Genomic DNA, 12,250 nt, shown 5'->3' on the forward strand with positions numbered 1-12,250 from the left:
TAGTGGAAATCAAGGGTTTGCTTCCTGTTCCTTGTTATCTACTATGTTATTTATCCATTTTTCTCCTTAAATCTTTTAAGCAAATAGCACCAAATAACAATAATCTTACCTATTCCTAATTTACCCTTGATGTAATCATAGTTTTAAGTTATTGGTTGTCACTAAACAATGATTTTTGGTTTTATTTGGCCTTTGTGGACATGCACATGGAATCCTTAATTATTAAATGACATCATGTGTATTTTGTTTTAATTAGTAAGTTTGCTATCCTTAATTATTAAGTTTGACATGTTTTTGTGTTGCTGTTGTTGTAGGTTTGACATCTAAAGCATAAACTATTTGACCGGCTGAAGTTGGGTTACAAGCCACAAAAGAAAACATACATAATACCTTCAAATTCACTACATCAAATGAAGAGATACAAAAGTAGGGCTAAATTCAAGAAATAGCATTGTACTTTGAGAAATTAACAAGATATATCATTGAACTTTCATAGTTTTGTAATAGTTAATTACACTAGCAATATTTTTTATCTCAGTACTTTTTAATTGTAATATATATAATTTTTGTCCATAAAGAATATATTTGGAATTAATTATATTTTTAATTGTAATATATACAATATTTGTCCATAAAGAATATATTTGGAATTAATTACAGTTTGATCTCTGGTTTTTACATTTGGCACTTATTAAATTTACACTAATTACTATTTGGTCCTTATACTTTTTAATTTTGCAATTATTACAGGTTGGTCCCTGGACTTTAAATTTGCACTTATTACAGTTTGGTCCTTGGTCTTTAAATTTGCACTTATGATAGTTTGGTCCCTAGACTTTAAATTTGCACTTATTACAGTTTGGTCCCTGGTTTTTAAATTTGCACTTATGATAGTTTGGTCCCTAGACTTTAAATTTGCACTTATTACAGTTTGGTCCCTAGTCTTTAAAGTTACACCATATATACAAATTTGCCGACAATGCAAATCCATGAAAGAAAAAAATATCAAAATATTTATTTATGTCACATAATAACAAAAAAAATCCATCAATTGAACCCTAATTAAGAACATTTGCAACTTAAGCTAACAAAATTATCAAAAAGACCAACTAATTGCATGAGCTTTTTTTATGTAGACCCTGAAACTCCGACATCGCCATGCGATTTTTTTTTTTGTTTCCACGTTTCCTAAAATGAATAAAAAATTATTTTCATTGTTAGTATTGTCATTTACTCAAAAAAAATAATGGAAATTTAAGTAACCTTTTAGAGGTGGCTGTTTCACTTTGATCGAAACTTTGAGATGCTGGATTTTTACATGTTTTTTGACGGTGTCCATACTCACCACATCGTGGACACTTGTGTCTTCTTTTAGGCTCATCCGATGATTTAGTTCTATTTTTTCTTGGTCGTCCAGGTGGGCGTTTGATAATAGGTGGATATATTTTCTCCCCATTTTTTTCCGCCCATTGATCCTGTCCGGGCATCGGAGCAATTTGAAAAGCATATGCAGATTTAAATTTCTCTATAGTGAAATAGGGATCAACATATTTGTCCCAGTTAGCATCCCTTATAAAAGCAATAAAAGTCGCTGAATGTACACATGGTCGACCTTGAACTTGCCACATGCGACAACTACATTTTCTTTCCTCTAGGCTGACCTCCCAACGTGTTCCCTTGTACTTCACTTCAGCTTGATTCTCACAACTTCTAGTAACTTCATATTCACCTAAGTTCTATATGAAAATTAAAAACATATATATATATATATATATATATATATATATATATATATATATATATATATATATATTAGATATATGTATTATTGAAGTAAAAACTAAAACAAATATAGTCATTCAACTTAATTATTTAACATGTTTACCTTAGCGATGTCGTTGAGATGATTTTTAGCAATAGGAACTAATACGCCATTCCATGTACTCACCAAATTCCTTTTTTTTATCAAACCGTTTCATAATCTTTTCCCTAATTGCATCTAGGAGATCAAGCACATGTTTATAGCGCAATTTACCAATCCAAGAATTAAATGTTTCTGAAACATTATTAGTTATGTAATCACACTTGGAAGTAGTTCCAAACTTGCTTCTACTCCAATTTTTTTTTTTTGATTAGTATTTAGATATGCAATGGCATCTTCATTTTTATCACTAATTTTCTTTAATAACCTATCATGCTTGGTAGGACGATAGGTTTTCGCACCAACCCATATTTTGGTGTTAAAGAAGTCACCACGAAAGTGTTTCTTGAAGTTGCTATATAAGTGCCTTATACATTCTCTATGCTCAACATTAGGATACACGTTCATGATGGCTACTTCTAACCCTTTCTGCATGTCCGATGAGATAACAAGACCATTTGGGGTTCCAATTGATTTTTTTGAGTGAGTCAAGAAACCATGTCCATGATTGTGTGTTTTTTGATTCAAGCACACAATATGCTATTGGAAAGATAGAATTGTTACCGTCAATACCAGTTGCAGCGGCTAGTACACCATTAAACTTTCCTTTTAAATGACAAGCATCAAGACCAATATACAGACAACAAACTCTCTAGAACAAGCTGCTAAACAAATAAAAAACCTTTTAAAAAGTTTCTTTCCACCAACTTTGTCAAAGTCAATTTCCACAATGCTTCCTTCGTTCCTTTGTAATAGTTCTTCTCTAAATTCGTCCATCTTCATGAAAGAGTCTTCCCACTTACCATACATGTCGGTATAAGCTTGCTCTTTCCCTCTAAAAACTTTTAGGTACGGCACGTCAACATTGTAAGTTTTCATAATCCAATTTCTAAGCTCATATGGAGAGACATCCCCATCAGATTTCAACTTGTCAGTTACTACATTAGCAATCCAACCTTGAGTGGCACGCTTATTGCCACCTTTGTTGCTTCGAGTGCAAGTATGTACTTCTACCATTTTCTTAACCTAAAAAAGAATTAAATAAACGTAAATATGTTTTAATATATAGCATGTTAAATATAACTTAACATATACACTTACTTCAAAGGTAACTTCATCTTGTGTAATAGAAGCATGAATTCTCCACTCATACTCTAGGTTTTCACATCTTGCTGTGAATCGTGTGGGGTCACTTTTTTGAATGTAGTAGTTAAACTCATTTATGACTGCAAAGTGGTTCAAAGCTCTCCTAAAATCAACCACATTTTCAAATTTTGAGCCGACTTCCATTCTTATACTATTCTTACTAAATGAGTTAACTTCATCATCATCATTCACTATACCGTCTTCATTATCAGAACTGAGATGACTATGATAGATTTCTTCACTAGGACAAAAGTCTGCATCATACTCATCGTGTGGTTCATCTCTGTTGGCACACGAATGGTTAGCATGAATATTGGAGCCGAGGTTATTCTCTATTGTCACATAAATGGTTACTTGTTTCTCGCTTCCATACATGCTAAGCATAGCCATGAACTTTTCATCAGAATCGAGCTCAATAATCGATTTGTCTGGTGCATACTTGTCAACATAAAGAATAGAAAATTTTGGGTTGTTCTTTGATGAATAACGCTTTATCACTTCTTCGTGTAGTTGACTTAACTTGTATAAAGTTGTGTCTATGTGGATACATTTTTGAGAGCCAAAACAATATATTTTCCTACAACTGTTCTTCATTAGCCGAAAGTAACCCCCATATTTTAATTTTAACTTGAACTTGGATGTTGGTATACGCCCGAAATTGAAACTAATTAGAGAAACAATCATACAATTTTGTAAAGGTTTAATAAATGAAAATTAAGATATTCACATAAACATACTCGATCATTGGAGATGTAGCCCTGCTTTCCCATATTGGTTTTGATGTGTTATGAAGGTTAATATATTATGTTTGAGAATGATCTTCGGACATTGGTTTGTATCGCATCTATAACAGCCTAATTTTAAATCGACGATAAGAAAAACAGATATAAACGTATAACAAATACCAAATGTATGCTTTATAATCCACAAAGAATATTCAATTAAAAAAGAATTCATATTGCACATTAGTTCATTACTTGTAATGAAACATTCAATGACAAAGAAACCAAGAAATAACATGCAAAACGGTTTTAATTCAACAATAACAAAAAACATATAGAGATAACCCGTTGATTGTAATCACATTCATTTTTCAAATTATATCATCAATTGTAATAACATTCAATGATTAATTGACAAACAAACCCAACAAACAACCTAGTGATTGTACCTGATTAGCCACCAAATAATATGCAAAACGGTTTTAAATAATCATGAACAAAAAACATAGAGATAACATGTTGATTGTAATCACACTCATATTGGACATTATATCATCAATTGTAATCACATTCAATGTTTAATTGACAAACAAAGCTAACAGATAACCTACTGATTATCTGATTACACATGTGTTGATCACGCATTCTCAGGTTTAAGTTATTCATCCGTTCTAATCATGAATGTAATGTTCAATTCACAAATAAAGCCAGGAATTAACCTGAATAATCGTCCTGATTGCAACAAGGAAGAGGCGACGACGCTGAAAAGAAGTCGACTCTGTGTTTTTTTTTATCGACAGAACTTCTGCGATCACAGCAACAGCAGCAGCTAAGGGTTTATGCGATTTAGATTATATCCGATTACACATGTGTTGATCATGCATTCTCAGGTTTTAAGTTATTCATCCGTTCTAACCATGAATGTAATGTTCAATTCACAAATAAAGCCAAAAATTAACCTAAATAATCGTCCTGATTGCAACAAGGAGGAGGCGACGACGCTGAAAAGAAGTCGACGCTGTGTTTTTTTTTATCGACAAAACTTCTGCGATCACAGCAACAACAACAGGTAAGGGTTTATGCGATTTAGAGAGTAAGGGTATTCTTGTCCATTTAGTTATTTTTTTCATTTTTAATGATTTTAAATTGTAAAAAATGCTTATTAAATAGTAAAATCTATTTAAAAATTAGATTTGGGTAAATATGATATTTTAAAACATTAAGAAGGACAAATATGATATTTAGGGTTTGGGTTGGGCAAATACGATATTTAGATGTTTAGCAGGGGTATATACGAAATTCTCCCTTATTATTATTATTAAAGCAATATAAAGTTTATTTTTTATAAACAATTCTAGGTTTCCGTTCTTTTCGGTTCGTATTAGGGTAAATATGTCTTTTTACTTTCCCTGAATCTGTTGTCTCATCGATAAACAACATGTAATCGTTGAGTATCTAAATCTGTCTCTTTTTGAAAAGATTATCCGGAATTTGATGCAATTGGTATGCAAGTATTATGTAGGATTTTGGATAAACAATATTGGTTTGAATGTAGAATAAAAGTAATATATTTGATATCAATTCTTAATTTTGATGAAATTGGCATAGTTTTTGTAATGTATTTATTTTGATAAATTAATTTGGTTGTTAATCATATTTTTATAAAATATAGTTATAAAAAGAAAATTTGTATATCACAATCAAACTATCAACGATTTAAACATAAGAGAGATTAAATATCTTCTTATCTTTTGTTATTACATATCGTTCTATCCAATTAAATAGTGATATGTGTAACATTTAATGCTTATTTAATAAAAATTTAATGATATTTTTTGATACTAATATGACATATGTTATTATTTAAATAGCATGGTTGTCAAAATCGCGATCCTGATCGTAGGATCGTACGATCCTACGATCCTATGTATGAAAAACGATCCGGATCGTAAAAGGATCGTATTTTGGGTAGGATCGCAGGTAGGATCGTAAGATCGTAGGTAGGATCGTAGGATCGAGATCCGATCCGATCCTACCTTCCTTTAATTTTTTTTTTCAAATGAATTTTTTTTACCATTTTATGTCTTTTACCCTTTACCAATCTACCATTTATCATTTTTATTGTGACTTATGACTAATATTTTAAAGTTTTTATAACTTTTGAACGAAAAATTAAATGTTTGAAATATTTTTTATGATTAATATTATAAATTAAAATTATATTCTATTTTGTGGGATCTTAGGATCTCGATCCCGATCTTACGATTCCGATTTTGCAAACCCAAAAACGATCATAGGTAGGATCCCAATCTTAACAACCTTGTTAAATAGATAGAAGGATTCGTATGAACCAAAGATAGGAGGATATTTAATTTCTCTAAACATAAATACAAGAACATACTAACAATCACTTTACCGACAGGAAAAAAAACACACACACAAAGTGCATAGCAGTTTTACATGATATGGCTGTATAAATTGTCATGTTTGTGTAAGTGCTATAAATACTAACTATGGATAATTTATGCACCCACTCGGAAATAATCAATTTCAAATGAATTTGTTTAGAAATAAAGATTGAAGTCTCATAACGCATGAAAATGCCAATAGTTTTAATTTTGATTTGATCACTAAAGTATATATAATGATTAATGAGCATTCTTGGATAAAAAATTGAACTTTGAATGGATTAAACATTATTTACAACATCATCTTACATAATAAATCCCTTTAGACAAGGTCACATATCAATGTTTATAAATGTTCCATGTAGTTTATTATGGAATATGAAACTAAGGAGCATACATCAGATCAATGAAAACACTAATATTTATAGAAAGAGTGCCTCTTATCATCATTTCTTGAGATAACGACTGTATGACAAGAAGGAGATGCCATGGCCAATTGCTTGGCATTTTATGAGATTGAAAACTAAAGGAATAAAAAAGAAATGGGACGGTTGTTTTCAAGTAAAATTTTATAGCTAGTTCTTGTCATCTTCGCTGGACCATGGGAGGGACCATCGACTAAAGAAAAAAATATCAATTTTCAATGAGGTTAAGATCAATTATGCGATAATTTTATATTCTTATACGAATAATTAAAAACCAAGAAAAGTGAAAAAGGGAGAATGGAAAGTGTGCATATGCATTAAAAAACGGAAAAACATCAACCAACCATATCATTTTATCATGAACGTGATTCATGCAGCAAAATTATGGTGTTTACAAATATAATAAATGTTATTATTAATGAGATAGTGTGTCCAAATTTACAAGCTTTGTTTGAAAAGGTTGAAATGTTATTAAGTGTAAACTTGAATCCTTAATTACATAGTTCGTCCAAATATCATATAATGTTTGGAAAGTATACTAGTTCATACTTGATTTGCTAAGTTATATGTAAGGGTGTGATCAAACCTCATAAACCATCTACATCACATCACGTCGTACTACTCCATAATGTGGTTTAGAAGTTTTGTGGTGACATTTGTGGCTTCTATTATTGTTGAACGGAACTATGTGTTGTGATTTGCAGATTTTTATTGTGAAATCGCGGATTAAACTGCACCGAACCCCGTGTGTGTGTGTATATATATATATATATATATATATATATATATATATATATATATATATATATATATATATATATATATATATATATATTACAAAATAAAAAAAATATATAAAATACTTTTGTTAAAGGATCCATGAATACTAGACATGCATCTAAATATTGTTATTTTGGTGGTGAATAATTTGTTAAGGTAGATAAGTATATCTTTATAGAAGGTGCATAATACTAAGGTATTGCGGGTCTCTTACACGTAAATACCACCTGTGTGGCAGAAGAGCTTTACGCGTCGTGACAAGGGAGAGAGAAAGAGTTAACAATCATGTGATCGTTTTGTGACCATTGAAAGAGTTAAATACAAAACTTTTTTTTTTAAATTCAGTATTTACATATAGATACTACCTTATTTCATACATATTTTCACACTGCAATCACAAATTGTTTCTCTCTTTGAAACTATTTATCTTTCACCAAACATCCAAAAATAGATCAAAATTAAAACACACTCACTTTCGATTCACCCACAGGATACCCATACTTCTAATCACGAACCATAGGGTTCAAAAACATGTTAGAAACCTCATATATTCAACAACCACTCATTTTCCATCCAACATAACTACTTCCACCAACAAAACCTTTACCAAACACCAAACTAATTTAATCAATTTTACCAATTCCAACAATTTCAGTAACCTCGACCCCAGCATTCCCAACACCAACCTCTCTATGAAGGTGACATAGAAAAGGTGTTGAAAAATCATTAAAAACACGACAACGCTCAACAATACAAGACCACCCATGGTGGTAAACCCTTTGTCCATAAAAGATCATGGCTTATCATGCGAGATGGTCCAAAACGGGCCATTGATTCGAGCTTGCTTATTCATTTGCAATCCACCGACTCCAACAAATGGGGAAGAACAATGAAGTCGGATGCGGATTTTGAATTGGACCTCAATGATGGTGATGGCGAGGACTCGTTGGAAGTCACTATTCAATGCACGGTGGAAAGGAATAAAACAAAAGGCACAAATTTATCGTTGATAAGGGATAAAGAAAAAAACATCGTCGAAATGAAATTCGTGTAAGTCCTTTCTCAAAAACTTGACGATCATCTCATGTTTCTTCAAAAAAAAAAAAAAGTTAGACTTGAAGAATTCACATTGAGAGGAGCAACAAATGCTTAACATTCAGATTATAAACACGTTATCCCATCCAGATCTTCCGCTGAATCAACTCCCTCTTTTTAATAAGTTTCAACGCAAAATGAAAGAAAAATATAAGGGTTATGATTTTTAGAGTAACACATTTTTGGATTTTATGTTTTTTAGGTTTTTAATGTAATTTTTTATTTTTAGTTTTAGTAATGTAAATTTTATTAGGTTTATTAATGAAAATTTTATTTTGTTGTAGAGAATATTATGTTTTTTTATAAATGATGTATTTAAAAAAAAAAAAAATAATAAAAGTATATAGATGATGTGGAGTGGTGGGTATTTACTAGGGAATATGTCATTTTAGCCTTACAAAATTTTCTCGTTTATTTAAAAATTCTATTTTATTATTATTATTATTATTATTATTATTATTATTATTATTATTATTATTATTATTATTATTTTTTGTAGTATAGGGGATTAAACTTAATTTTTGTGGGTTAAAAATGTCATTATCGGAAAAACGAAGTGTAACAACCAAAGTTTGGAAGGTCAAGAAAGGAAAGAAAACCCTAATTTTAAGGGGCTACTCGGCGAGTCCAAGGAGGAACTCGGCGAGTCTGAGCGGGATCCGGGTCGAGGAGTAAGTGACCGACTCGGTGAGTCTGGTTTGAACAAGGAAAACCCTAATTCCAGGAGTTGTATCCTATTTAAAGGGTGTTATGTCCCTCCCTCAGCCCCCATATCATCCTAGAGAACCAGTAAACCCTTGATTTCGTGTGAGCTTCCATCATTTGAGAGAAATAGCTTGGAGGAAGGAAACTTTGGAAAGGAACTTGAAGATCAAGAAGGTTGCTTCAAAGGAGGAGGTGTAGATCCGAGATATACTTCAGTTGTGTTCATCTTGGAGGTAACAAGTTGCTATCTTCCCTCCTTTACATCTAGATCTACTTTTGTTATAAGATTTGTGGGGGGGGGGGGGGGGGGGGGTTATGGTTGTTTGAGACCCAATTCGAGTTTGGGGCCTAGATATGTTGTTGCCACTTCAGATCTAGTATTGGGATGGTCTAATATGTCATAAAGCATCAAAAGATGAGGAGTTGGTGAAGCCCTTTTGTCCCAAAACCTAGCCCTAGAGTGTTTTGAGCCTAGATCTCTTTAGTTATACGTAAAGTTTGCAACTTTACGTGAGGATTGAGCTTTGGGAGTATGGATCTATGAGTTGGAACCCCTGCATGACTCAAAAGCCCTCTGCATGTAAAGGGATTTGAATGGACTCAGCGAGTCCTTTGAGTGGACTCGGCGAGTAGCATGAAGGTGAGGAGCAACTCGACAAGTGGGATGAACAACTCGTCGAGTCAGACGAAGATTGCCTTGTACTCGACGAGTCTGTTCTTGGACTCGACGAGTCAAGTTGCGAAACCCCAAACCCTTCGAGTTGAGACTCGAATCAGTGAGTCGGGTGGAGACTCGGTGAGTTGGACAGGTCAGGACTCAGAATTCGGTAGACTCGGCGAGTCATGGACTGACTCAGCGAGTCGAGACGCGAATGGAAGGAATCTGAACATTTGAACTCGGCGAGTCAGTAGGGTGACTCAGCGAGTAGGGTTGACCTGGAAGGTTGACTTTGACCAGAGTTGACTTGGTTGTCTTTCGGGGTCGGTTAGGCTCAGTGTTGCTTTAATATTGGTAGTTCGGGGAGCAAGGAGAGTAGGAGTTCAGTGAGTTGCCGGGCAGCAGCTAGTGAGATCATCAGCAAGTTCAGCCAGTGCAGGTGAGTTTCCCTTTTGTGTGAATGGGTCTAAGGCCATAATGCCGGCCCATGTAGTTATGAGTAGAAGACCCGGGGGTTAGCCCTAGCCCTAGGCACAGTATGCTAGTATGATATTCAGGACGAGGTCCAGTAATAGCGGGCGGGTGCCCAAGGATTTGTTTATATGATAGTTTATACTTATTGTCTGTGTGATACATGTATGTGCCTGGTAGGGAGGTGAGTGTGGGCGAGGTCCCGTATCTCACCAATAGCAGATTGTGGATGGGGTTCCATATCTCATTAATAGCATAACAGGGGCGAGGCCTAAGCTAGAGAAGGAGTGAGAGTGGGTTGGGCCCGTATCTCACTACTAGTAGGAGCGTGGACGGGGTTCCATGACTCATCAGTAGCAGGACAAGGGCGAGACCCAGGATAGGCGAGGCCTTAGGACAGGATTAGTCATATGAGTTTAACTTATGTGTTGTGATATGTGTATGTGTTATTATTTGTTGGTGGGCGGGGCCCTATGACAGGCGAGGCCTAAGTAAAACAGATCTGTATCCGAGCGGGGCTCGAAGCCAGGCGGGACCTGGAGCGGCGGGGACGTTGTAGCGAGCGAGGCCCGAGGTAGGGGGCGAGGCCCAAGATAGCGGGCGTGGCCCAGTATATGCAGTATGTGGTTATGCATGGTATGTGGTAGGGTGGGGAACTCACTAAGCTTCGTGCTTACGGTTTTCAGTTTTGGTTTCAGGTACTTCCGGTAGCGGAGGGAAGAGCTCGGGGTGATCGCATGGCACACACCATAGATTAGACAACCTGGGAATGTTTACTCTGATAATGAACATGTGTTTTGAAAACTTATACTCAGATTATGTTTTGGAATGATGAATTTGCTTAAAGTAATGTTTTATTAAAAGAAATTTTTGGTCTTAAATTTTGGGTCGTTACAAGTTGGTATCAGAGCCTTGGTTTGAGGGATTCGGACATACTCTCGGGTGTGTCTGAACTCAAACTGGGGAATTGGTATAGAAGTTTTCAAAATGAAAAGACAGTTTTGTAAAAAGAGAGTTTTGAGAAAGAAAACAGTTTTAGAAAAGCAAAAAGAATTCAGAAAGAAAAGAACTTTGAATAGAGAAGAGAGGTGTGGTGCATGCAATCTACCGAGCTCAAGTAAGTACCCCAAAATACCCATACAAGTCTATGTTTTGATTATCAGTTAATAGAACAACATGCTAGATTAGGACTAAGGATCTAGGGAGGATGCCTTATGTGCCTGTTATATGTGCTTTTGATCTGCATGATAGTGCTGGATAGATAGTAGTAGGATAGCCTGTTTAGGTTATGCCTGAGTTTATGAGTTGTGTTACATGCTAGTTCGGATTCTTGCTATGTGGATATGATTGCTTGAGTATGTTATGGTTATATTTTCCCTTTTGTTTGAATGTTGCTTGCTTTGTGCATTGTGGGGTTCTGAGTGATGGGAGTTAGCCATTAGGTGGATAGGACACGTCACATGTGATCAGGGTTAAATAATCTCAGAGTGTTGGATTTGGTCCTATTGCGCAGCTCTTGTTTGAGTCCAACCGTTGTAAGAACGAGTCCTCTACTTGAAGGATTATCTGAGCCTCGTCACATGTGATGGTATTCAGGTGATGGCTAATTGGCATCACAAGGAGACCTTCAGCAGCTGAGGGCTGGTTTGAGTTGAGTCAGAGGTTTCCCAAGGGTATTCCTAGGATGAGGTATTGCTGGGAGCAATAGTAGTAGAAAAGGGACCTGGTTGAGTCGAAGCAGTTCTTGAGGAAAGTACGGATAGATATGGAAGGTAGTATGGGCCCGTACTACTGAAAGCAAAGGATCCGTACCCGATTCGGGAAAGGCCGAGACAAGACCGGGAGCCTGGTAGTGAGTATGTTTGGTCTCGCAACAGTAAGGAGTATTCTGATAATGGTTATGTTATATGTTTCAGCAT

Source organism: Lactuca saligna, chromosome 4 (genome assembly GCF_052625555.1).
Source record: "Lactuca saligna cultivar CGN05327 chromosome 4, ASM5262555v1, whole genome shotgun sequence".
NCBI classification, from domain to species: Eukaryota; Viridiplantae; Streptophyta; class Magnoliopsida; order Asterales; family Asteraceae; genus Lactuca; species Lactuca saligna.